The 24,759-nt window shown below is 46.8% G+C and overlaps 1 pseudogene; it reads left to right on the forward strand.

Moving 5' to 3' along the window:
* The window catches only part of LOC141020631 (putative disease resistance protein RGA4), a 355,307-nt pseudogene that overhangs the window by 19,688 nt on the left and 310,860 nt on the right, over positions 1 to 24,759 (forward strand).

Consider the following 24,759-nt stretch of genomic DNA (forward strand, 5'->3'; position numbering starts at 1 on the left):
ACCTCTCTTGAGGAGGAGTAACCCTTCTGATTCTTACAGACAGCACATGGACAGATAATAAAACCTCGCTGCTTGTTCGCATTTGCCACTACGAGGAAATCTTTCAAACCCGTAGTGAACTCGCCGGAGAGTCGGGGACCGTACATCCATTGCCGATTCATCTGCATTATTATTATATAAAGTATATAATTAACCATCATGCATTTGTTAAACTAACTAGCTAGAAATAATACAAATTAAACAATGAACTACACACATGCATATTTTATCAATGACACATGAAAGGTTCAAGTTGCTAACCGCGATCGCGGAGGAAAAATAAATGAGAAAGCTCAAGTGTGGCTCGGACACTTCATATCATGTTTGTTTCAGGCTCTCGGGCATTTCATCGAACACCTTGTGTGCATAGGAGGAACCAAAAGCAAACCCACCAACCCCTTCTGAATATTGTGAAGCAGTGAGCTGAGTGAAGTGAAGTGAAGTGAGCTGAGTCCTATATATAGGGATGGGCCTTTAGTCCCGGTTGGCCTGGCCAACCGCGACTAAAGGCCTTCGGGGACCTTTAGTCCCGGTTGGCCAGCCCGTCCGCCAGCTGGATGGGCCTTTAGTCCCGGTTGGCCTGGCCAACCGCGACTAAAGGCCTTCGGGGACCTTTAGTCGCGGTTGGCCAGGCCAACCGGGACTAAAGCCCCTCCCGTCCGCCAGCTGTCGACCGAGCGCGCTGGGCCCAGATAGTTGGTCGCGGGTCCCAGATAGTTGGTTGCGGGTCTCCTCCCGAACCGCGACTAAAGACCCCTTTTGTCGCGGTTCGATTATTTTGGGGACTAATGGGGGCGTATGGAAGCCTCTTTTTCTACTAGTGTACGGCTCACCTAGCAATCCTGCATCAACATCGTCCCACGACATCTGCATCAAGCCATCAGCACGGAATCACCTGCACAGAGCGATCTGCACCAAGCCAGCGCCGCGTCATCAAGCTGTATGACTACGCCAGGCTACAAGCCAATATACTTCGTCAAGCACGTCTACGAGAAGCGATCTCAACATGCACCATCCACACGCCAGGCCGGTGTGGAATGAGATGCAATCTTCATCGACTTCTCCGGTGCGACACTGCATCGACACTTGGTCGCCGCGGAGGGACGCCTTCAAGCGACGCATCATCGTCGACACACCGCTGCGACGCCATCGCTGACACTTCATCGCCAAGGTCTTTATCAACGTGGTCTTCATCATCATCATCATCATCATCATCATCATCATCATCACACCGCCGCCACCTCGTTCATAAGATGGACACCTAGCGTCCTCTGACAGACTTTTCTGCAAGACGCGACATCATCATCATCATCATCATCATCATCATCATCATCATCGTCAACACACCGCCGCCACCTCGTTCATAAGATGGACACCTAGCGTCCTCTGACAGACTTTTCTGCAAGACGCGACCTCGATGACGGCAATGACCGCGTCACGACGGCGGCATCGAAAGCGTCATCCACGACTGCAAGACTGCATCGACACGGCGTCACTATAGTGACGACCATACAAGGCCACACGGTTCTGGCAAAACCGGTGTGTGCTCGCTGGGCTTCCTCCGGTCTTGGCAAAACTGGTGGACTCATCGCCGACGACACCCTCTGACATCCGCAAGGTGCATCGTCCACATCTGCAGCTCCGTCATAGCGCATATTTTTGCGTCTCCGGCTTTGTGCGGCTTCATCATCCACGACGACCACATCATCGACCATGACTACCTCGACCACGGCTACACCACCATGATCGGCTACCTCGACATTAATGGCTACGTTTACAGCAACTCATCGGCAACAACTCTAGTCAACAGTGTCCGCCTCGTCACTTGCGTCCACGACACTCCCGCTGTGACTGCGGGAGGGAATAGAGGAGAAGGCAGGAAGGCAATAGAAGGGGACGCAGTCACTGCCCTAGGTGCCGACCCATCAGAGATGCAGTTGATGATGGCGCAACGGAGAAGACGACGGAAGCACAAGAGTTCAAATTCAGTCGTCATCCTCCGCTTCACTCCCGCTACGACTGAGGGGGGATAATATTGGTTTAAACCATGTACGACTTGTCCCCTACTCCAAGTCTCTCTCTCATATTGTACTTCTATATATACCCATACACAGGTCAGATCAATACAACACAATATTCAGCCATCCTACAGTTTCTACAATTTTTTCTACACATACTGTTGGATGACACCAATGATGTTGGTGCCACCCCTGAGGAGTATGGGAAGCTCGACGCAGCCATACAAGGGTTATCTCTCTCGCCAATCTCTATATCTGTGGTGAACAACTATTAATTCTAGCAACAATAGATGAATTTGTGTCACTTGTTTGAACTAATTAATTTGTCACGCAGATGGGAGGAGAGCGCCGTTTCTCTTGTTCCAAGATATCTGAAGAAGTTCTATAATAAACTGCTAATCTTCTTTAAGGAGTTCGATGATGAATTGAGACTCAACGGGAGATATTCGATTGATCACATCAAGAAGGAGGTAAAATTATGTACCTCAATAACATTTTTGATTTAGAAGACATATATTGATTGCCCATGAGGGTAACAAATGTCCCATCACAATCATGTCGTAAAAAGCTTTCTGGTGGCTTTTAAACATGTCTAATTAATTTTAGCCCGCAATGATCGTACATTATATATAATTTTTGTAGTAAAACAAGGTCAGGGTGATTCTTTTTCAACTAGAGAAACTAAAATAGAAAGGACCAAAACACGCCTCACGATTTTAGTTAACAGAGCTCAGAGATTACTCTTTGGCCCCATCCTCCCCTAAATGAGGTACTCGATGAGTTTTTGAGTTAGTACTGCGCGTAGGAGACTAGTAGTCGATGATGCTAAAGAGAAAGAAAATGTCTGTCTGCTTGCCTGACCATTTGCTTTTTCGATTGAACAACTTCTTCAACTAATGTACGTCTTTGGAACATAGAAATTTTATGATCTACTAATGATTCGAGATGTAAGTAGAAAGTGTAGCCGTTGAGAGACTCATTGCTTCGGGCATGAGGATCGTTGGGACATTGTCGTCGGGAAAGCATCTTAGTTAATACAATATTTATGGTTTGTTACCAAACAACAAAACCTTACATGTACCTCACAAAACAGGCAATGTTGTAATAATTGTCCAGTACTAGTTTGTGCAAAAGGCACATGGATTGGCTGTTAATTCGTGTAAAAAAACCTGTCATCTTGTTTATCTTGGGAAATCATTTCTATGTCTATTTATGAAAGAATATTATTATAAAAATAGTTGTGTGTTTAATTAATCGCTACCTTTGCTCGTGCGGATGTATGCAGTTCCAGCAGCTGTCTAGTTGTTATCTCCAGGAAGCTGAATGGTTGCACAAAAACCACAAGCCCAGGTTCGAAGATAGATTGCATTTGGGTGCCATGTCCATAGGTGCGACAGAGCTATGTGTGTATGCGATGGTTTGCATGGGTGATGAAATGCCGGAGGGAGCACTGGAGTGGGTACTTGGATACCCTGATGTCGTCATGGCATGCGCCAAGATTGGGCGCCTAGTGAATGACCTTGCTGCTTCATCCAAAGTACGTTGGTAAACACACATATATGTGCAATTAACCATGTTTATTTGTAATTGGCTAATCTCTAGTAAATATTGAATTAGATAAATTAACGGAAACGTTCATGCAGCCCCGTAACAACAGGGACGTGGCCAACTGCGTGGAGTGCTACGCCAGTGAGCACAAGGTTACAGAGGAGGTCGCCTTTGCTGCCATCGACTCGATGATAGAAGATGAGTGGAAGATCACAAACCAAGCTCGATTCAAACATGGTCGTGAGCTGCTGCCTGCGGTGCAACAGGTCATCAACTTCACTCTCAGCGGGCCGGTGTACTACGGTGATAGGAAAGATGCTTTCACCTTCAGCTCGCATCTTGAAGACATCATCAAGAGCCTCTTTGTCAATCCCATTCCCATCTAGCTACTACTCTGCAAACCTCATGCAGGCATGCATTAAGTATTTGTTTTCTTATGGACCTTCAATTTCTGTTTGTTTTCCATATCCCGTGTTTAATTAGGTCGGTCATGTGTCATGTGTGTACACGTAGGATGCGGAGGTCGGGAAAAAATATAGGCGTACACGAATTTTTGCATGTATGGAGCACGATTAATAGATTAGTAGTGTGTTTGGTTTGGCAAATCCATGGTCCAGTTCTTACTGAATCGTGCGCTCATATTGCTAAATTTATGTGGGAGAGGATGATTGTATCATTTTCTGGCTCTGCTCATATGTGACTCGGATTTTCAGGGACTGGTTGGTACAATATGTAAGCGAGCCCTTCAGTTAATTCGGTTCATCAGTTGATTGTTTTTCAATGGAGAAGTTATATTATATCCTTTCTTGTAATTCCCTGCGCTGTTCTCCCACTGAAACCGGGCCAACACTACTGTGGCTCATGCTCTGGCTTCGCGCGACCTGACCCTGGACCTAACTCCGCGGCTGTCCCACACGGCCGAATGCGAACTTGAGTGAACTACGCAATATTCTGGCAACGGTAAACGTGAATTTGCAGGTGGCTGACTGCAGAACTTCAAGGAAAGCAGGCAAGCCGCTCACCACTAAGCTGGCATACAAGGCTGAAGACAAGACCCACAGACGCCATCACCCCGGCCATCTGGAGAAACTACGCCCCGAACAAATGCAGAGTCTTTATCTGGCTTGCCAACAAAGACCGCCTGTTTACAAACGCAAGGCGCTTCCGGTGAGGTATTATTACTTCCACCGCCTGTCCCTTCTGTACGCAATGCGAAACCATCGAGCACCTAGTGTTCGAGTGCCGACTGCTACGCCCGCTGTGGGCGGAACTGGATAGCCTTTGCCCAGTTGCGCCGCAGGGGCTACTACACGCCTGGGACGGAAACTTCACCAACAAGACAAGATCGACTATTCTCATGGCGTCCTCTGGAATATTTGGCAGAGAAGAAACGCCAAAGTTTTCCGGAATCTTCACCTCGATCTACACACTACTGCTACCTCCGCGGCAAATGACATTCGTCTTTGGTCTCACCGATGTAAGAATGCCCAAAAACAAATTATGCTACGCGACTGGAGCTCTATGTTATTCCACTTAGCTGAGAGAATGTCGCCCACAGCAATATGTTTCTTCTTTTCCTTTTTCTCCTTCTCTAACCCCATGTACTTCCGGTGCTATGCACTTTGTAACACTCTCGATGGTCGCAATAAAGGTTCATGCAGGCGTAAGCCCGCCGCTGACGCGTCAAAGATTTTTTTTTGCCAAAAAATACTTTTCGAGCTCCAAATACTCTTTTACATTTGAGAAGTTTTATTATCACCTTTCTTGTAATTTTCCCAAAAATACTTTTCAACTCCAAATAAATAGTCCAATAACATTTAAACTTTTCTAAATTTTTACAATGGATAAGTTCTATTATCTCCTTTTTTGCAACTTTTCCCAAAAATAAATTTGACAATGGTCAAGCTACTGATATTAAGGTGATCAAATTTTTCCATACCCTGGTACATTCCTATCAGTACCAGGTGTTCCTGCATTTCTAATTTCTGATGGGTTGCTGCCCAGCTACTTGTGCCACTCTCTGATTGATGTTTTATCTACTTCAGTTAGACATGCGTGTACCATTGGTAGCTAATCTCAGTTATGATGTGTCTTTGTTTTGTAGATCAATCTCCTTGGAAAGAAGATATGGAGTTGGGGAAAGATGTAGTTGAAGGGCTACCGTACCAACTTGCCTAGGCTACAAGAAGCGTAGCTGCTGCAGCTAGGTATATCTGAAGCCTGTCGCCTTGTGATGTTGCTCAGAAAATGACTGCGATGGTTATTACTCCCTCCGTTTCATAATGTAGTGCCTATAGATTTTTACAAAAGTCAAACATTATAAACTTTGACCATGCTTATAGAGAAAAGTAGGTACATCTAGAATACCAAATGCACATCATTGAATACATCGTGAGTTATATTTTCGTAATGTACATGTTTGGTATTGTAGATGTAGACAGTTTTCTCTATGCACTTGGTCAAAGTTGGCAAAGTTTGACTTTCACAAAAATCTATAGGCACTACATTGTGGAATGGAAGGAGTAGTATTTTGATCATTCATTATTAGTATATCTCGTTTGCTGCTGCTTTGCCTGGCAGGTGTAACATGGGATGGGACGTGCCAAAATGTTTAGCTTGCTTGAAGTCCTGTCCCTCAGCAGTATTCCAGAAATCCCACTCCATGTGTGCCTGCTTATCGGAGCACGACGCCACTTATCATCACCAAGTTAAGGCGGTGAGGTCCCCAAGATATCATCACCAGAGAGGAGAGGAGCACCATTGGCCACACTTGGCGCCATCGAGCAGCTCAGGATGCTCTTCAAATGACGAGCTGCTTCTTCGCCAGACCATCCAATTCCAATCCAAGTTTGACTTCAGGCCTTCATGCAATTGACCTGTGATGTTGTGCAAACTGAACTTTCTCTTTTCAGGTGAACAACCCTTCATAAAAACGGGAAGATGATTGATGTTCACGACATCTTAGACATGCTATGTATATATATTATCATTGCCAAACATTCTATCACATCCATATTTACTCCTCGAGTTATAACGGCGCAGCGAGGCGCACCTTTCCTTACTAGTCATACTGAACTGTTACCATGTTTATCAGCTCTTACTATCTAGGATGAGAGGGCATGAGTTAAGTCATTAAAATTTTCAACAATTGCTTTCAATGTGTGTTCTGAACGCTTAGGTTCATAAAATTCAGGGGAAGGTGACTTCTCTGGCTCTGCTGGTAATATTCAGACCAACAAATGTAAGAGCTCTAGTCAAACTCTTAAGTAAGGCTGGCTGTATTTTTGTTATGTTAAGTACCCCCTCCGTAAACTAATATAAGAGCGTTTAGATCACTACTTTAATGATCTAAACACTCTTATATTAGTTTACAGACAGAGTAATAAAAAGGGATAGCCCGATTTAATAAAATCTCATTGTGTCACGCGATGTAGCTCGGAACGACATCTAGAACAACGGTGGTTTAGTGTCGTCGGCTGTAAAATCTTTCCCGTGTATGTTGGCGATGGTCTTGTTCTTCAACACATTTTAGGGCTCCTTTGATTCAAAGGGATTTTATTAGAATTTTGGAGGTTTAGAATCTGTATGAATTTTTTTTATGTTTACGTTGGTGATTCATATGACTGATTCAAATGTTTTTTTCTATGAGTACCTTTGCACTACTCACCATAGAATTTCTAGCATCCACTCATACCTATTTTTTTTAAAAGAGGAATATATTAATATCGCGTAGATACCAATTACACCCAGCCTCTGCACCTACAAGATGTCGCAATGACGTCCAGGATGCACAAAGCCAAAAAAGATTAAAAGAGAAAGAAAAAAAACAAAGGTCCCGCCACAATGATCGACTTCTCTCAGCAGCCGCACGCAAACCACCACCAAATACAACACTCAGAAAACATAAAAGGTCTCCAAAATCAGCGCCTCCAAGAAGGAAATAGTGCACAAGCACCATCGTTGCCCGATCCAAGATCTTAGGTTTCCACTCATACTGTCGTGGAATTGTCACGGCAGATGTCCTCGTGAAAGGACTTAGTCGTGGAGCCATCGCAACTAGGAAGCTTAAAGGGGTTAAATCGGGACAAAGGACACGAGGATTATACTGGTTCGGCCCCTTACGGTGAAGGTAAAAGCCTACGATCCAGTTTGGAGTGGGATTGCTTATGTTTCGATAACCAGGGAGCGAATCGCTTGACCTAGCTCTCGATCTAATGTTACCTGCCCTGAGCCGCCGCCGGGTCGTCCCTTTATATACAGAGGTTGACGCCCAGCGGCTCTCGGAGTCCCGGCCGGCTCATAAACAGTGTTCGGCTGGGTTTCTTAACTATTTTTGCCTTACAATACAAGTCATGTACATATGGCGGTTTATCACTACGGGCCTTAAGTCGCCTCTGGGCTTTGGGCCCTTAACTGAACCGCCATCTTCAACCTTGGTCTTGGGCTTTGAGTACACTCATAGGTATAACACGGCCCCTCCTGGGCGGGTCATACCAGTAGTTATATCCCCAACATTAGGCCCCAGATTGATTTGGACTGGTTCATGTCAATCTTCAACACTTAGAAAAAATCTTCTGCTTCTTGCTTATGAATTTTTTTGTAACCCGCCATGACGTCATCCTTAGAACCCGCAGTAACCCGCCATGACGTCACCTGTCATAAATGAACATTTTATCCGATATATCTCAACGGATCTTTTCTTTAATGACTGTCCCGAAAATCGAGGCGTCCTTGTAGGTGGAGAACTTAATTTTTCGGCCTCCTCATTTTTTGCGTCCACTTATCAGTCTTTCCCTTATAAATAGGCACGACTGGTCTTTTTTTATTCTCCCCCTTTCCATCGTCTTCTTCCTTCCGCAACCCCACTACCGCTCGAGCTTCCGCCGCCGCCGCAGCGCACCCCGTCTTCGTCGACCTTGGCCGCTGCATTGACCTGAATCTGTCCAGAGAACGGCGGCGCCCCTCCGCAGAAGATCTGCTGTTGTAAGTTTTCTCCTTCCCGCCCCTTAGATCTGCATTAGGGTTTCGCGGGTTCCTGTGTTCTTCATAGTTCATCACAGTATCTTCGTAGTTCCTCCTCCGCGGCCTCTTTTGATCCAAGAATAATATGGAACCCATGCGGTAGCTGTTTAGCATCCGTTTTTGGCGCTAGCAGATCCTCTTTCTTTGAACAGAACCTTCATTAGAACGCATGAACTCTGTAGTACCATATTTTTAGGTCTAGAAATATTTCTTTTCTGAACGGCCATTTGATCCAAAATAATAACTGTAGTTTGTGAAACCTGTTTATGCCATACTTAAGCAAAAATCTGGACTTGTTAGATCGCTCTAGCCATGGCGACTCTTATCACCGGTTTAAAGAGACAATGCTTATTTGATAACCTTGAACACCCATGACGGTTTAAACAATCTTAACGGCTTATAGAACCTATCGAGGCTTAAATAACCTTGACATAATTATCCTTATACCATTAGGCCCCTTCATAAGCCGCCATCTTGAATATACCTGTCGTATTTTTTCTTTCCGGCTTAAATTTAAACCGGTATTTTATTCTTTCTCAGGCCTTCATCACAATGGCACCCAAAGCTCCCACTTCTTGGAACTGGGTTATATCCATTGTCATAGACAGCACTCTTGATGATTATGTGAAAACCGGCTATCTGCCAAAGAAGGAAACCATGTCTTATCGTGCTCCAAACCCGGAGGAGGAATTCCCTCAACCCAAAGAGGGGGAAGTTATTGTTTTCACGGATCATATGAACCAGGGTTTCTCTCCACCCGGCTCAAAATTCTTCAGAGATGTGTTGCACTTCTTTGACCTTCGCCCACAAGACATCGGACCCAATTCCGTGTCTAACATCTGCAACTTCCAAGTATTCAGTGAAGTTTATCTTGGAGAAGAACCCAATATTTTACTCTTCAGAGAGTTATTCTATTTGAACCACCAGAATGAATGCGCCAGCGGCCAGAGCTTAGAACTTGGTGGTGTCTCGATCCAACGTCGCAGGGACGTAATCTTTCCTTATGCCAACCCGCCAAGTCACCCGAAAGACTGGAATCAGACGTGGTTTTACTGCGAAGACACCTCTCCGGCTAGTGAGAACCGTTTGCCCGGGTTTCGTGCAGTACGTCTTGGGCCCAACCACCCGCTTCCAGACAAAATTATAGCCGCCGAACGCAAAACACTCACCCCCACTTTAGCTAAGATCAAAGCTCTTCTGGGGAATGGTTTAACTGGCATCGACCTGGTCCGGGTCTGGCTTGCCTGGCGAGTTATTCCATTGAGCCGCCGCCCCGGCTTGCTGTGCACCTACACAGGCAAGAAGGATGATCCTATGCCGCACAGCCCTGATGACGTACCTGAAGATGTGATCAATGAGATGACAAAATCCCTTTTGAACGAGAGCTTGGCAGATTGCGGTAAGGTGGGCCCGGCCCCCTTTTGCGAAGCTAACCCGGCTCCAAAGGTAAACCGCCCATCTGAACAAATTACTTGAGTCTTTCAATATTTTACCCGTACTCATGCTTCTGTTACTCTCACAGGCGGGTGATAAATTCTGGAAGGTCAAATATGACCATGAAGCTGCAAAGAGAGCCAGGAAGACCAAGAAAGCCGCTAGGAAAGAGGTTGCCAAAAAGAAGGGCAAGAAAGCTACCGCCTCTGACTTACTTCAGCTAGAAGACTCTTCTGAGACGGAGGTAGCCCTTGATTCTCTTGGCTCCTTTTTTAACTATCTTATTGACACTGATTCTCAGCAGGAGGACACAGGAGCCAACCAAAACAAGGCTGAAGAGGTAACTATCCTTTCCTCCGCCGAGCCTTTGCCAAGACAGAAAATCCGCAGAGTAACCCGGAAAGTAAGATTTTCTCATCCCTTAGCTTATCAAGACCCTCAATTTCTTTTGAAGCAACAGATACACGAGAACCGGAGGCAAACCCGGACCAGCAAGGACGCGGAGCCCTCCTCCGGCTTGCCAAACACCCCAAAGAAGCGTCGGAACGAGGTCATTTCTGACATAAATCTCCTTTATCCTTTGGCGGGTCTCACTCGTCAACCTCTCAATTCCTCTGACTCGGATTATCAGGAAAGTTCCCCTTCTTCAGGCGACTCAATGCAGTCTAACTTGCCGGCTTTCAAGATTGCGCCAGGGTAATAATGACCTGTTTATCCTGTATTCATTGCAATTCATTGCATTTGCACTAACTCTTATGATTTTATGTAGTGGCCAAGCCAAACCCAGTAAATGGGGCAAGAAGAATAAGCCGGCTGAAGATACCATCATGACTGAGCCAGTACTTGGAACAACCGCGCCTGAATCGTCAACTCATGAGCCGCCGCCTGAACCGGCTCAAGACACACTAACTCCAACTGCTGATCCGCCTACTGAACAAGACGTCGATGACTCAGAAAACCCGGAGGCTCCTAGCCCGGTCAGGATGGACGATCCTCAAAATACTGACGTTGAGATCACCAGAACCAGCTTTGTTGAGCCGGGAAGACCAAACATACTGGCCAACTGCTCTGCCTTCTGCAACACCACCGGGTCAAACTTGATGTCACTGACTATAGTCACCTGAGCGTTGACGAGGTGTTTTCCGGCTATATGAGTCAAGTGCACAGCAGCCGTGACACTGAAATTAATCTGGTAAAGCAGATGCACCAGAAATTTGAGGTACAACCCTCTCTCTGCACTTACTTATCTTTACTCATGCCAACCCCCAAGTCTATTGCTTATGATAAATATGTTGTAGACTTAGAAGACAACTTAACAACATTAGCAACATAAATGGATAAAATATGTTAGAAATCCGGCTTACACTGTAGTCCCCAAGGGGCGGCTTAAACAGCATGGTTGAACCGGTCCTTCATATGATTATAAAAATGCTTGTAAGACTTTGAACAGTAATATGCATTAGCCCTCAAGTGCCAAGTATTGTTGCCTGCAAAGTGCTTGGGACTTACTTGTCATGAACCACCATATTAAATAAAACTCTTCAGTAAGCATTAGCCCCCAAGTGCCAAGTGTTGTTGCTTGCAAAAGGCTTGGGACTTAATATTGCATCATGAACGACCTAATTTTTGACCCGGTCTTTGTACAGGTCACCGTAAATTAGCTTGAATCAAAAGTGTCTGATCTGAAGAACCCCCTGGAGGTCCAAGAGACAGAAACTCAAAGAGCCGATTCCAAGTTTAAATTCAAAGTTTCTGAACAAGAAAAACTGAAGAAAGAACTTGAAAAGGAGAAGAAGGCCTGGGCTGATGAAAGAATTGCACTGATGAACCGAGCTGAGAAAGGAGAGGCGGCTCTGAAGGAAGCAACTGATGAACTATCCGGCTTAAAACGCCACATCTCTCAGATGGTCTCAGCGATCTTTGGTAAGTTGCCCTGCAAACGTTAAATTCTTGCAACTTTAAACTTACCATATAAAAGTGGATTTGACTCACCTTATAATGTCTATGCAGGCCCCAGGAGTTCAAATCTGAACCAAGATATGCTGATCAAACTGAAGGCTGTCTATACACTGGTGGAGCAACTGTATACCGGCTCTCAGCATGCCTTAGCCACAGTATCTTTATCAAATGAAGTGCCTACCCTTTTGGCGGATGTACTGAAGAAGCTTTCTGTGCTGCCCGAACGGTTCAATGAACTAAGGCGGTCAGCGGCGAGAGCCGGAGCGGTGAATGCTTTGAGCCGGGCCAAAGCTTGGCTACCAGAGTTAGACTCGGCCGACATTGCTATCGGTTATCCAAGCCTAAAGGAGGATGGTACTTCGTTTGAACAAGAAGACTTTACCGCTTGTGTGAATGAAGTACGCCCCGTGGCCACCCTGATAGCTGATGAAGTGGATCTCACCAAGTACCAGGCGGGCTATGACGAAGAGAACCGGATAATTCCAACGCCGCATTATAAAGTGATCAGCCTGATTCCCCCAATTCGTAACCATACCTTTGCCCATGAAGTTGACTCGGCTGGACTAGTTGATGATGAAGCTGAATTTGAAGCTTTGGACAACATTGACTGGTCATCATCAACCTTCCAGGAAAGGGAACAGGGCAAAGAAGCGGAGAGGGCTAACCCGGATGCTTCAGGCCAACATGAGAGCTAGTCTGCCGTGGCGGCTCATACCAGTGGTGTGCTGAAAAACAATATGAATTTTTGGGACTCGGGGAGTCATGTAATAGAATAGAAATAACTTTGATGTGGCGGTGCCATCGTGCACGTTTTTTACGCTGAGCACTATTAAGCCGCCATATTATATTAACCCGTGTTATACTTGTCATCTGCTTTCCTGATGCTTCGACCAAGTCTTTCAACTGTCCTGCATAGAAAAATAGATCACCAGATCCCTTGACGGCTTAACCGCCAGGCGGGTCATAATAACTTGAAACATTAAGATAGAAAAAAGAAAACACGAATGAGCCTGTTGTAACATATGATGTTGAAACATAGCTGTAATCCTATATCCGTAATCTTTCTAAATTTGTAGTACCGGCCTATATAACCCGGATAATGAGGGTGAAAACCCAAGCTTCAGAAACCCGTATTTCCACAGGTATGATGATTCTTATATTTTGGTGACTTATCAGCCAACATCAAGCCGGGTTAAATTTAACCACACTTGTATTTTTGAAACCTCAAAAAAGTCTCAAGTCAAATAAAAGTAATGTGCAAAGGAAATTTGAAACCAAATAGAACATAGAATAATCAAGGCTTCTGATTCGATACGATCAGTAAACCGCTCCAAAGGGGTTAAGCTAGGATTCGAATACGATCATGTAGCCCCCAGTGGCTTTGGCGTTGCGCCGATCAAGAGGGTACCGACAGCTATGTTCTCTTTGGTTCAAATATGACCTATGTTTGAACAGGAAGCCCCCTAATGACCTTGAGAATTTTTTAACGACTCTGATTCGAATACGATCAAAGTCGGTTCCCAAAAGGGGTTGAGCTATGATTCGAATATGATCAAGAAGCCCCCTAGTGGGCTCGGCAGTGTGCCAATCAAAAGCGTACCGACAGCTATGTTCTCTTTGGTTCGATTACGACCCATGTTTGAACAGGAAGCCCCCAAGTGATCATAATGTTTAACGGCTAGATTCGAATACGATCATAAGCCGGATCAGACGGTCAAGCGAGATTCAAATACGATCAGCCCCCAAGTGATCATGTGAGATGACAATGATAATAACAATGACACATTTACCTTTGAGGAGGAAAAAAGGACAGAGGTCCTGCTTTATTATTTATCATAATATATACATTATCAAAAAATATGTACATTATGAGAGCCGGTGGCTCAAGTATAATAAGGCCGAAGATGAGCGATATTCCATGGCCGGCGGGTCTCCTCCTCCGACTTACGTGAGGCTTTGTGCTCTCGAACATCGATAAGGTAGTATGACCCGTTGTTCAAGTTCTTGCTGACCACAAAGGGCCCTTCCCAAGGTAGGGATAACTTGTGTGCATCAGTTTGATCCTGGATGAGCCGGAGCACCAAATCACCTTCCTGAAAGGTTCTGGACTTAACCCGGCGACTGTGATAGCGGCGCAGGTCTTGTTGGTAAATCGCCGAGCGAGCTGCTGCTACGTCACGCTGTTCATCCAACAAGTCAAGTGCATCCTGACGCGCTTGTTCATTGTCCGCCTCAACATAAGCCGCCACGCGGGGCGAGTCATGACAGATGTCACTAGGGAGAACCGCCTCGGCTCCGTAAACCATGAAGACGGGCGTATAACCCGTAGACCTATTAGGAGTAGTATTGATGCTCCATATCACAGAGGGTAATTCCTCCACCCAACAACCCGGCGTCCGCTGCAAAGGAACCAAAAGCCGGGGCTTGATGCCTTTCAAGATTTCCTAATTGGCTCTCTCAGCTTGACCATTGGATTGGGGGTGAGCCACTGATGAAACATCAAGCCGAATATGCTCTCGTTGAAAAAATTCTTCCATGGCGCCTTTAGACAGATTAGTACCATTGTCAGTTATAATGTTGTGTGGAAAACCAAAGCGAAATATCACCTTTTTCATGAACTGAACCGCCGTGGCTGCATCACACTTACTAACTGGCTCTGCCTCAACCCACTTTGTGAACTTGTCAACCGCCACCAAGAGGTGGGTCTTCATATCTTTGGACCTTTTGAAAGGCCCAACCATATCAAGCCCCCAGACTGCAAACGGCCAAGTAATTGGAAACATCCTTAACTCTTGAGCCGGCACATGAGCACGTCTTGAGAACTTCTGACAACCGTCACATTTACTGACTAAGTCCTCTGCATCAGCATGAGCCGTCAGCCCATAAAAACCATGCCGGAAAGCTTTGGCCACAAGGGATTTTGAGCCAGCATGATGGCCACAATCCCCCTCGTGAATCTCACGTAAATTTTCTTGACCTTCCTCAGGGGAAACACAACGCTGAAAAGCCCAGTGACACTGCGATGATGCAACTCGCCATTGGCAATTGTCATTGACTTAGACCGCCGGGTTATTTGTCTGGCCAAAGTTTCATCCTCAGGCAATTCTCCCCGGGTCATGTAAGCCAAGTATGGCACTGTCCAATCTGGGATGATGTGAAGAGCCGCTACCAACTGTGCTTCTGGGTCAGGAACAGCCAAGTCTTTCTCTGTAGGTAACTTGACAGAAGGGTTATGCAGAATATCCAAGAAAGTATTAGGCGGCACCGGCTTTCGCTGAGAGCCCAGCCGGCTTAAGGCATCAACCGCCTCGTTCTTTCTGCGGTCAATGTGCTCCACTTGGTAACCCTTAAAATGTCCGGCAATGGCATCAACTTCACGGCGATAAGCCGCCATGAGGGGGTCCTTGGAATCCCACTTGCCTGATACTTGTTGAGCCACCAAATCTGAGTCGCCAAAGCACCTTACCCGGCTTAAGCTCATCTCCTTAGCCATCCAAAGACCATGGAGCAAGGCCTCGTACTCAGCTGCATTGTTAGTACAGGGAAACATCAACCGTAGCACATAACAAAATTTGTCACCTCGAGGGGAAGCTAACACGACTCCAGCCCCCGAGCCCTCCAATTGCCTGGACCCGTCGAAGTGAATAGTCCAGTATGTGTTATCCGGCTTCTCTTTAGGCATCTGCAGCTCTGTCCAATCGTTGATGAAATCCACCAATGCTTGAGATTTGATAGCAGTGCGTGGCACATACTTTAGACCATGAGGCCCAAGTTCAATGGCCCACTTAGCGACTCTTCCTGTGGCTTCTCTGTTTTGGATGATATCTCCTAAAGGAGCAGGACTAACCACAGTGATAGGGTGGCCCTGGAAATATTGCTTAAGCTTCCGGCTTGCCATGAACACCCCATAAATGAGCTTCTGCCAATGTGGATACCATTGTTTGGACTCAATAAGTACTTCGCTGACGTAGTAAACCGGCCGCTGAACCGGGTGTTCCTTACCCGCCTCCTTGCGCTCCACCACGATGGCCACGCTGACAGCACGTGTGTTAGCAGCCACATATAACAATAAGGGCTCCTTATCAATGGGAGCAGCAAGAACCGGTGGCCCAGCTAACTGTCTCTTCAAATCTTCAAAAGCAGCATTGGCAGCATCACTCCAGACGAAGTTATCTGTTTTCTTCATCATCTGATACAGTGGTATAGCCTTCTTGCCCAACCGGCTTATGAACCGGCTTAAAGCAGCGATACGACCAGCCAGACGCTGAACATAATTTATGCACGCCAGTTTAGCCAAAGAGGTGATTGCCTTGATCTTCTCCGGGTTAGCTTCAATGCCTCTGTTAGAAACCAGAAAACCCAAGAGCTTGCCTGCAGGAACGCCAAAAACACACTTGGTCGGGTTAAGCATCATCTTGTAGACCCGGAGATTAACAAAGGTCTCCTTCAGATCGTCTATCAAGGTCTCCTTCTCTCTGGGTTTCACCACAATATCATCCACATAGGCATGAATGTTGCGCCCAATCTGATCATGAAGACAATTCTGCACACACCACTGGCAAGTCGCCTGGGCACTCTTGAGCCCAAAAGGCATAGATACATAACAGAAGGCTCCAAACGGAGTAATGAACGCCGTCTTCTCTTGGTCCTTAACTGCCATTTTGATCTGATGATAACCAGAGTAAGCATCCAAAAAACTCAAACGCTCACAACCCGTCGTAGCATCAATAATTTGATCAATACGAGGGAGAGCGAAGGGATCAGCCGAACAAGCTTTGTTTAAATCCGTATAGTCCACACACATACGCCAAGTGCCGTTCTTCTTGAGCACGAGCACCGGAGCCAACAACTCTGGATGAAAGACTTCAACGATGAACTCATCCGCCAAGAGCTGGGCTACTTCCTCACCAATGGCTTTACGCCTCTCCTCGTTAAACCGCCGAAGAAACTGCTTGACTGGCTTAAATTTTGGATCAACATTAAGAGTGTGCTCAGCGAGTTCTCTCGGTATACCCGGCATGTCAGAAGGTTTCCATGCAAAGATGTCCCGGTTCTCACGGATGAACTCGATGAGCGCGCTTTCCTATTTAGGATCCAGATTGACACTGATGCTGAACTGCTTAGATGAATCGCCTAGAACAAAGTCAACAAGCTTAGTCTCATCGGCCGACTTAAATTTCATTACCGGCTCATGCTCTGTGGTCAGTTTTTTCAAAGACGTCATATCTGCTGGGTCAACATTATCCTTGTAAAACTTCAATTCCTCTGCTGCACAAACAGATTCGGCGTAAGCAACCTCACCTTCCTCGCACTCCAAAGCTATCTTTCGGCTGCCATGAACCGTAATGGTCCCTTTGTGACCTGGCATCTTGAGCTGTAAATACACGTAACACGGCCGTGCCATGAACTTGGCATAAGCCGGCCGCCCAAACAGAGCATGGTACGGGCTTCTGATCTTGACCACCTCAAAAGTCAATTTTTTCGCCCTAAAGTTGTACTCATCTCCAAAGGCTACCTCCAGCTCGATCTTGCCAACTAGATACGCCGACTTACCGGGCACCACGCCATGGAAAACAGTATTGGACTGCTTGAGGTTTTTATCAGTTAATCCCATGCGACGAAAGGTCTCATAATAGAGGATGTTGATGCTACTGCCTCCATCCATGAGCACTTTAGTGAATTTATACCCACCAACCTGAGGAGCCACCACCAAGGCCAGGTGACACGGATTATCAACCCGGGGAGGGTGATCTTCCCTACTCCATACAATAGGCTGCTCAGACCATCGCAAGTAACGTGGAACTGCCGGCTCAACAGCGTTCACAGCCCTCACATGAAGTTTCTGGTCTCGCTTGCACAAACTGATAGTAAACACATGATACTGTCCACTATTGAGCTGCTTTGAATGGGTCTGGTATCCCCCCTGCTGCTGCTGCTGATTACCCTGGCCAGATTGCTGGTTAAAACCACCTTGATTACCTTGAGAATTCTGAAAATTGGAATTTGAACCGCCGCCCAGGCCATGAAAGCCGCCGCCCTGCCCATTTTTACCGTCGAACATGTTGGAATTCTTGAAAGCCTTCATGATCGTACAGTCTTCCCATAGATGAGTGGCCAGCTTCTCCCTAGTGCCATGCCTTGGACAGGGCTCATTCAACAACTGCTCAAGCGTTGGGCCTGACCCGCCAGACCGGGGAGGTGGTCTCCCCTTACGTCGTTGATTGTTACCCTGCGCGTTGGTGTTGGCCACAAATTCCAAACTATCATCAGCCTTACGTTTGTTACCTCCTTGATTCGCCGGGTTATGTTGAGGGCCCTTGCCGTTGCCATTCTTCTTTCCCTTCCCTGTCTTTTCATCATCAGGCGCATGATCCTTGGTACTATCAGAGTCGGCGTACTTGACCAGAGCCGCTATCAGCGTACCCATATCATTGCAATCGCGCTTGAGCCGCCCAAGCTTCATCTTCAGAGGCAAAAAACGGCAATTTTTCTCCAAAATTAAGACTGCAGAGCCGGCATCCATCTTATCAGACGAATGTATTATTTCCTTGACCCGGCGCACCCAATGGGTTGTAGACTCGCCTTCTTCCTGCTTGCAACTAGTCAAATCCACAATTGACATAGGCTGCTTGCATGTATCCTTGAAGTTTTGGATGAACCAGGCTTTCAGCTCTGCCCATGACCCGATGGAATTAGGTGGCAGTCCCTTCAACCAAGTGCGGGCAGTCCCATCCAACATCATGGTGAAGTATTTGGCCATCGCAGCGTCACTGACCTCCAGCAACTCCATAGCCATCTCGTAGCTTTCAATCCATGCTCCGGGCTGTAAGTCAGCCGTGTAATTAGGTACCTTCCTAGGTCCTTTGAAATCTTTGGGCAAACGTTCGTTATGGAGAGCCGGCACCAGACAAGGGACACCTCCGGTCCTCGTAGCCACGCCTGCCTTGATAGAAGCCGTCGGGTAAACCAGAAGGGGCTGGTAAGCTGTCAGCTGAGCCGCCTGCTCAGTCTCTTCACGTGCTCTGTCTTGATCTACCGCGTTAAAGGCTCCGTTGTGCGCCGGGCCATACCCACCTGGCTGGTCACGGCGCCGGGCGTTGCTTGAGCCGGCCGCCGAAACCATGTGCCTGTTATAACTCGGACTCCGGCTTGGACGGGGGGTTGAATGAATCCTGTCCCGGCTATATGAATATGCCTCCTATTGCGCCAAAGCCGTCTGAAGAAGTTCTCTGACCCTGCAGGTTTCGACCGCCGTTGGAGAATTGCCCTCGATCGGGAGAGCCGCCAGTCGTGCCGCCGCAGCGATCATGTTTTCCAATGGGTTAGAATAATGACCCGGTGGTGTTGGTACATATTGAGGTGGAGCAGTATTCACACGGGGAGGCCCCATCACTTGTGGCTGAACCAGCGTTCCAACCCCGGGTGCCGTGACCCCATTCATCTCTTGCGGGTTATTGGGCCCTGCACCGGGTGTGTTGAAGAGGTTTCGAGGATCATAAGCCGGAGGGAGCCGAGATTGAGCCTTCTGACATCTCCTTCTCATGACCACATTGGATGCATTCTGATCCATTGTGAGCCGGAAATACTGCGCCTGAATCAGCCGAGTTTGGGCGTCCAGAGCCGCCCGCTCTGCAGCCATCCTGACTCCTTCCGCTGCCAGATCTTCCTTGGCCTGCACTATATCCAGCTTTAACTATGCCACTTCTGCATCATGTTGAGCTTGATCCGCTGGGATGACCGTGGCGGTTAACAGGGTGGTCATCCTATCCGTGAGATCCATCAGCACCTGAGCCGGCGAATGCACAGGGCCTCCTGCCCCGGCTGCTGCTGAGCCAGAGATCATTGCTGCCGCAGCGGTGGAGTCTTGAATAGGTTGCGTGCCGGCCATGAAGATTCCAACCCGGCTCGGCGGCTCAAAGGGGTCCGGAATACTGTTGCCATCGGAACAGCCACCAAGCCCGCCGTCTTGAAGTTGATACAATGAGTCCGTCTCACCTTTGGACGACTCACCATCAGAATAGATGGTTGTCTCACCGCCAGATGCAGATCCTTCAGAGAGTCCTCCGTGGATGCATCCCACGAAGGCACGCTTCAAGGCAGGCAGAGTCCGGGCGGGTCTCGCACGCTGAGCCGTCTCGACGAGGTCGGTGCAGATGTCCGGCTCAGAGCCCGGCTCACCGATCTTGCCAATGAAAACTTGGATTCCGCCGAAGGGGACCCGGTACCTGTACTCAACTGAGTCGGCGTCGGGGCCCCAGCCTGCGTCGTCGATGTAGAGCTTGCCGCGACGACTCTTGGTCATCCGGCCCATAGCGTATCCCTTGAGCCCTTCGAAGTTGCCCTTCAAGAACTCAAATCCATCGTGCGCTGGCCCCATGGTGGGCGCCAACTGTCGTGGAATTGTCATGGCAGATGTCCTCGTGAAAGGACTTAGTCGTGGAGCCATCGCAACTAGGAAGCTTAATAGGGTTAAATCGGGACAAAGGACACGAGGATTATACTGGTTCGGCCCCTTACGGTGAAGGTAAAAGCCTACGATCCAGTTTGGAGTGAGATTGCTTATGTCTCGATAACCAGGGAGCGAATCGCTTGACCTAGCTCTCAATCTGATGTTACCTGCCCTGAGCCGCCGCCGGGTTATCCCTTTATATACAGAGGTTGACGCCCAGTGGCTCTCAGAGTCCCGGCCGGCTCATAAACAGTGTACGGTTGGGTTTCTTAACTATTCTTGCCTTACAATACAAGTCATGTACATATGGCGGTTTATCACTATGGGCCTTAAGTCGCCTCTGGGCTTTGGGCCCTTAACTGAACCACCATCTTCAACCTTGGTCTTGGGCTTCGAGTACACTCATAGTTATAACCCGGCCCCTCCTGGCGGGTCATACCAGTAGTTATATCCCCAACACATACCTCTTTGAAAGAATTCTTAAACCTGTAGGATTAAGATGACATGATATTTCAATTCTATATTTTTCTTCTAACATGTTTTTAGAATCCTGTGAAACCGTTGTCCCAAAACCACATACCCTAAATACACCTTACCCAAGTCTCTGGGTTCTTGAGGCCCGGAAGGGAGAATGGTGGAGCTGTGGGGTTACTCCTTGCCATGATGGGCTAGGGTACGACTCGTTGCTGCCTCTCGGAAGCATTCCAATCACGTCGCCGTGATACACACATATTCACACACAAACAAACACAGAAGGCAATAAGTTATTGAGTTGCGATCGACATGGCTTTTCAACGATTCCCGATGACTAAGCCGTTCGGCAGCCTTTTCCGACGTCACACTCATAGCTAGTGTCAAGAGGAAAAGCCAACATTTTAAAAAAAACACCATTTTTTTGTTTATCTCTCTTACTCTTCGTGAGTTGGTTTTCATTTGGTCTTTCCAGTCGCTTGGTTCCTCTAACTTTGTGCAGGAGCGACTAAGTTTTTACGCGGATGAGAGACGGTGCCCACATGTATGTGTGCTAGTGATGCACCTTTGGCTCAACATCACCACGAGCGCTGAGGGGCATCACCGCCCTTCAAATGTCCTCTTCACCGACAACCTCTACAACGCCCATGGCGGGAGGGCCGGGTGCCAAGGTCCCCATTGCCGAACGGCCTCCTCACATGGCGCCAAGCCATGTCGCCAAGATGTTGGCAACCACACTACTTCAACCTACGTCGCTAACATCGAGGGCGGCGTCGCCCCTCAGTGTTAGCACTTCGCCGCTTCCACTACAACGACAACACCGGGGGCGACGCTAGGGCCTCGATCATTTGCGTTGAAGGTGCCGTCCCCGCATGACAATGTCTTCAACACCACAAGCCATAGGCATCGTCAACAACGGCAACACCCAGCCTCGAGCCGGGCTACTGACACTGAAGGTGGCCTCGCCCCTCAGTCGTCAGCATTACGGCAACTCTACAACAACATCACCGGGGGCAACGCTATGCCCTCAAACATCTTCGGCGACAACAGCGGGCGTGCACAACGCTGTCGTCGCTACACCAGGTCGGCCTTGTCACCGACCCATCACACTCGGCGATAGGGCGAGATATCGATGGTGTTCCGATGTCCCGTCCGCATGGCCACACCGAGCTTAATTGTGGGAACAGTATAGCGCGCCAGCGCGGCCAGCGCGAAGCTGTGAAACCCTTCAGTCTCGTCGGCTGGCACCGTGCAACTAAACGGTCCAGACTTGTCTGATAAAACTTTCAGCATGCGGCATGGTGTTTCGCCGCGAACTAAGGATGATGTGAGGAACGTTTGTTGACAGGCGTCGTGGCAGCAATATGACCCAACAAGGTACCTCAACCACTCTTTTGGCTTCGTCTCTGGCCAGTGCGGTTAGCGCGAAGTAGTTCAGTCTTGTCGGCTGGCACCGTGCAACTAACGATCTTGACGTGTCTGATTTTTTTTGAACAAAAAATCTTGACGCGTCTAATAAAACCTTCAACGCGCGGCATGGCTTTTTGCCGCGCACTGAGGAAGACCCGAGCTTACTTTGTTGCCAGGCGCCATGACAGCAACGTGGCCCAACAAGGTATCCCTCTCTATATTAATTTTTTTTTCTTCTCTTCTCGTTCTTCTCTCTCCCTTCTCAGTATTGGCGAAATCACCCGCCGAGAGCCGGAAGTGTATTTCTTTGGTATATGCATGTGAAGGGTGATCTGTGGCCAAGTATTTTTGCCTACCTGGCTCTGTTGCTTATACAAAGAAAAGAGACGACGTAGAGGCACACGAAGTAATCGGGCAGCACGTTGTCAAGTCATGCCTGGCTGACAGGTGCTACGCTTTGTCATGCCTGTTCGGCAGGTGCTACGCACGACAGATGGACGAGCATAGGGAGGGGGTGCTGTTGGGTGCCATGGTGGCATCGACGGATGGCCGGACTAGCAAGGATGATGCAGATCTCTCTCCTGAAGATGGGCCAGCGGTTCGATGATGATAGCAGCTTCTAAAACGTGTGCATGTGGTGTACGCTCTAGGTCTGCTGCACCGGCTGTTGATTCTGATATGTTATGTGGATGGATCGGCGACGACACTAGTTTTAGATATGAGGAGTGAGAGCACTCCACATTATCGCATTTGTAGGTGTGAGTGGTGGCTTCGGATGGCTTGATGTAAGTTCTTGTCAGACCTTTGTTGAATAAGTAATAAAGATGGCTGCATGCATCGATTGATGCAGAGGCCGGGGAACTTAACCTCCTTTTTAAAAAAAAACATAAAGGCCATTGCTATGAAAGAGCTGCGAGAGAGAAAGCAGTCGCGGGTGGATAATGTCCGAGAAGGATTGGATTGAGCAATGCATCACCCACCTCGCTCAAATTTGTTCTTTTTTTCTTGAGAAATCCTCGCTCAAATTTGTGAGCAACCAGGCCAGGCCACCTACGGCCTCTTCCCTTAGGGTGTGGCCGGCCTGCCCGTGCTCAACAACGGCAGCGTCGTCGGCTTCTTCGGCCGTGCCGGAGACGGGTACCTCCACGTTATTGGCTTCGACGTCCTCCCCGAGGCCAGTCTCGCATCTCTAATAATATTTATATTTAATGAACATTTAAAAAATGTCATGTAACATATTTTTAAATGCATGACTATTTTTTCAATGACATGAATAGTTTTTGTATGGTGCGGACATTATTTACAAACACTCGAACAAAGTTGTACATTTTCATGAGTATTTAAAAAATATGTCATGAACATATTTTTGAACATGTGAACATTTTTAGAGTATAACTAATATTTGTTTGAAAGGTAGTATGAACAGCTTTTTAAATTAAGTGGAAACATTATTACGTTTCATGAATTATTTTAATGCAACGGTTAATTTTCTTGAACATTTAACTAAGTAATTTTTGAAATATCTTTTTTGAGGGGATAAAGGGACAAAAGAAAAAGATAAAAGCAAATGGAACTAACTAACGACAGTTACTTCCCCGCAAAAATTAAAAAAACTAATGACAGTTACTGGATTGCAAGCTACATACCATTGTTAGGGCGAGGCGAACGTCCGTCTCGCAGTAAGCGAGGCGTAGCTGTCTATTGGGCCGGAACAGTACTGGCTCAGCTGTCTATTGGGCAGCGCTTTTTCTCGCGTCAGGGTTGGCCTCACCTCGCTACTATTGGGCCGGCACAGTACTGGCTCAGCTGTCTGTTCGTTCTTTATTCTCTTCTCCTATGTTTCGTTCCTTTTCTCTTTTCTTCTTTGGTTTGTATTTTGGAAATATTCTAGATATATATTCAACACTTCATTAGTTAAGTTTTTAAAAGTGTTCACTGTGCATTGTTAATAAAAATGTTTGTACCATTCAAAAACATGTTTCACATGAATTCAAAAAATGTTCAGCGTATATTTGAAAAATGTTTAACATATATCAAAAAAAAGTTCAAACATGTATTTTGTAAATGCTCATCATGCATTGAAATTTTTTCAGCATATATCAAAAAATGTACAGCATGCAACGTGTATTTGAACAATGTTATTTGCTAAATGTTTCACATTTATTACAAAATGTTCAATGTATATTAAAAAAAATGTTGGTGACATTAAAACAACCACGTGGTGCAAAAATATGTTTTTTGAATTTTTTTTAAATTAATACAATATAAAAAATGCTCACGTAATTTGAAGAAAAACAGCATAGAATAAAATGTTCTCGACATTTCGAAAAAAAATATTCATGAGTTCGAAAATATGTTCATGTCATTGTTTGTAAAAATATATATGTATAATATATTAAATGTTCAGGA

The sequence above is a fragment of the Aegilops tauschii genome, chromosome 2, assembly GCF_002575655.3.
Source record: "Aegilops tauschii subsp. strangulata cultivar AL8/78 chromosome 2, Aet v6.0, whole genome shotgun sequence".
In the NCBI taxonomy this organism is placed as follows: Eukaryota; Viridiplantae; Streptophyta; class Magnoliopsida; order Poales; family Poaceae; genus Aegilops; species Aegilops tauschii.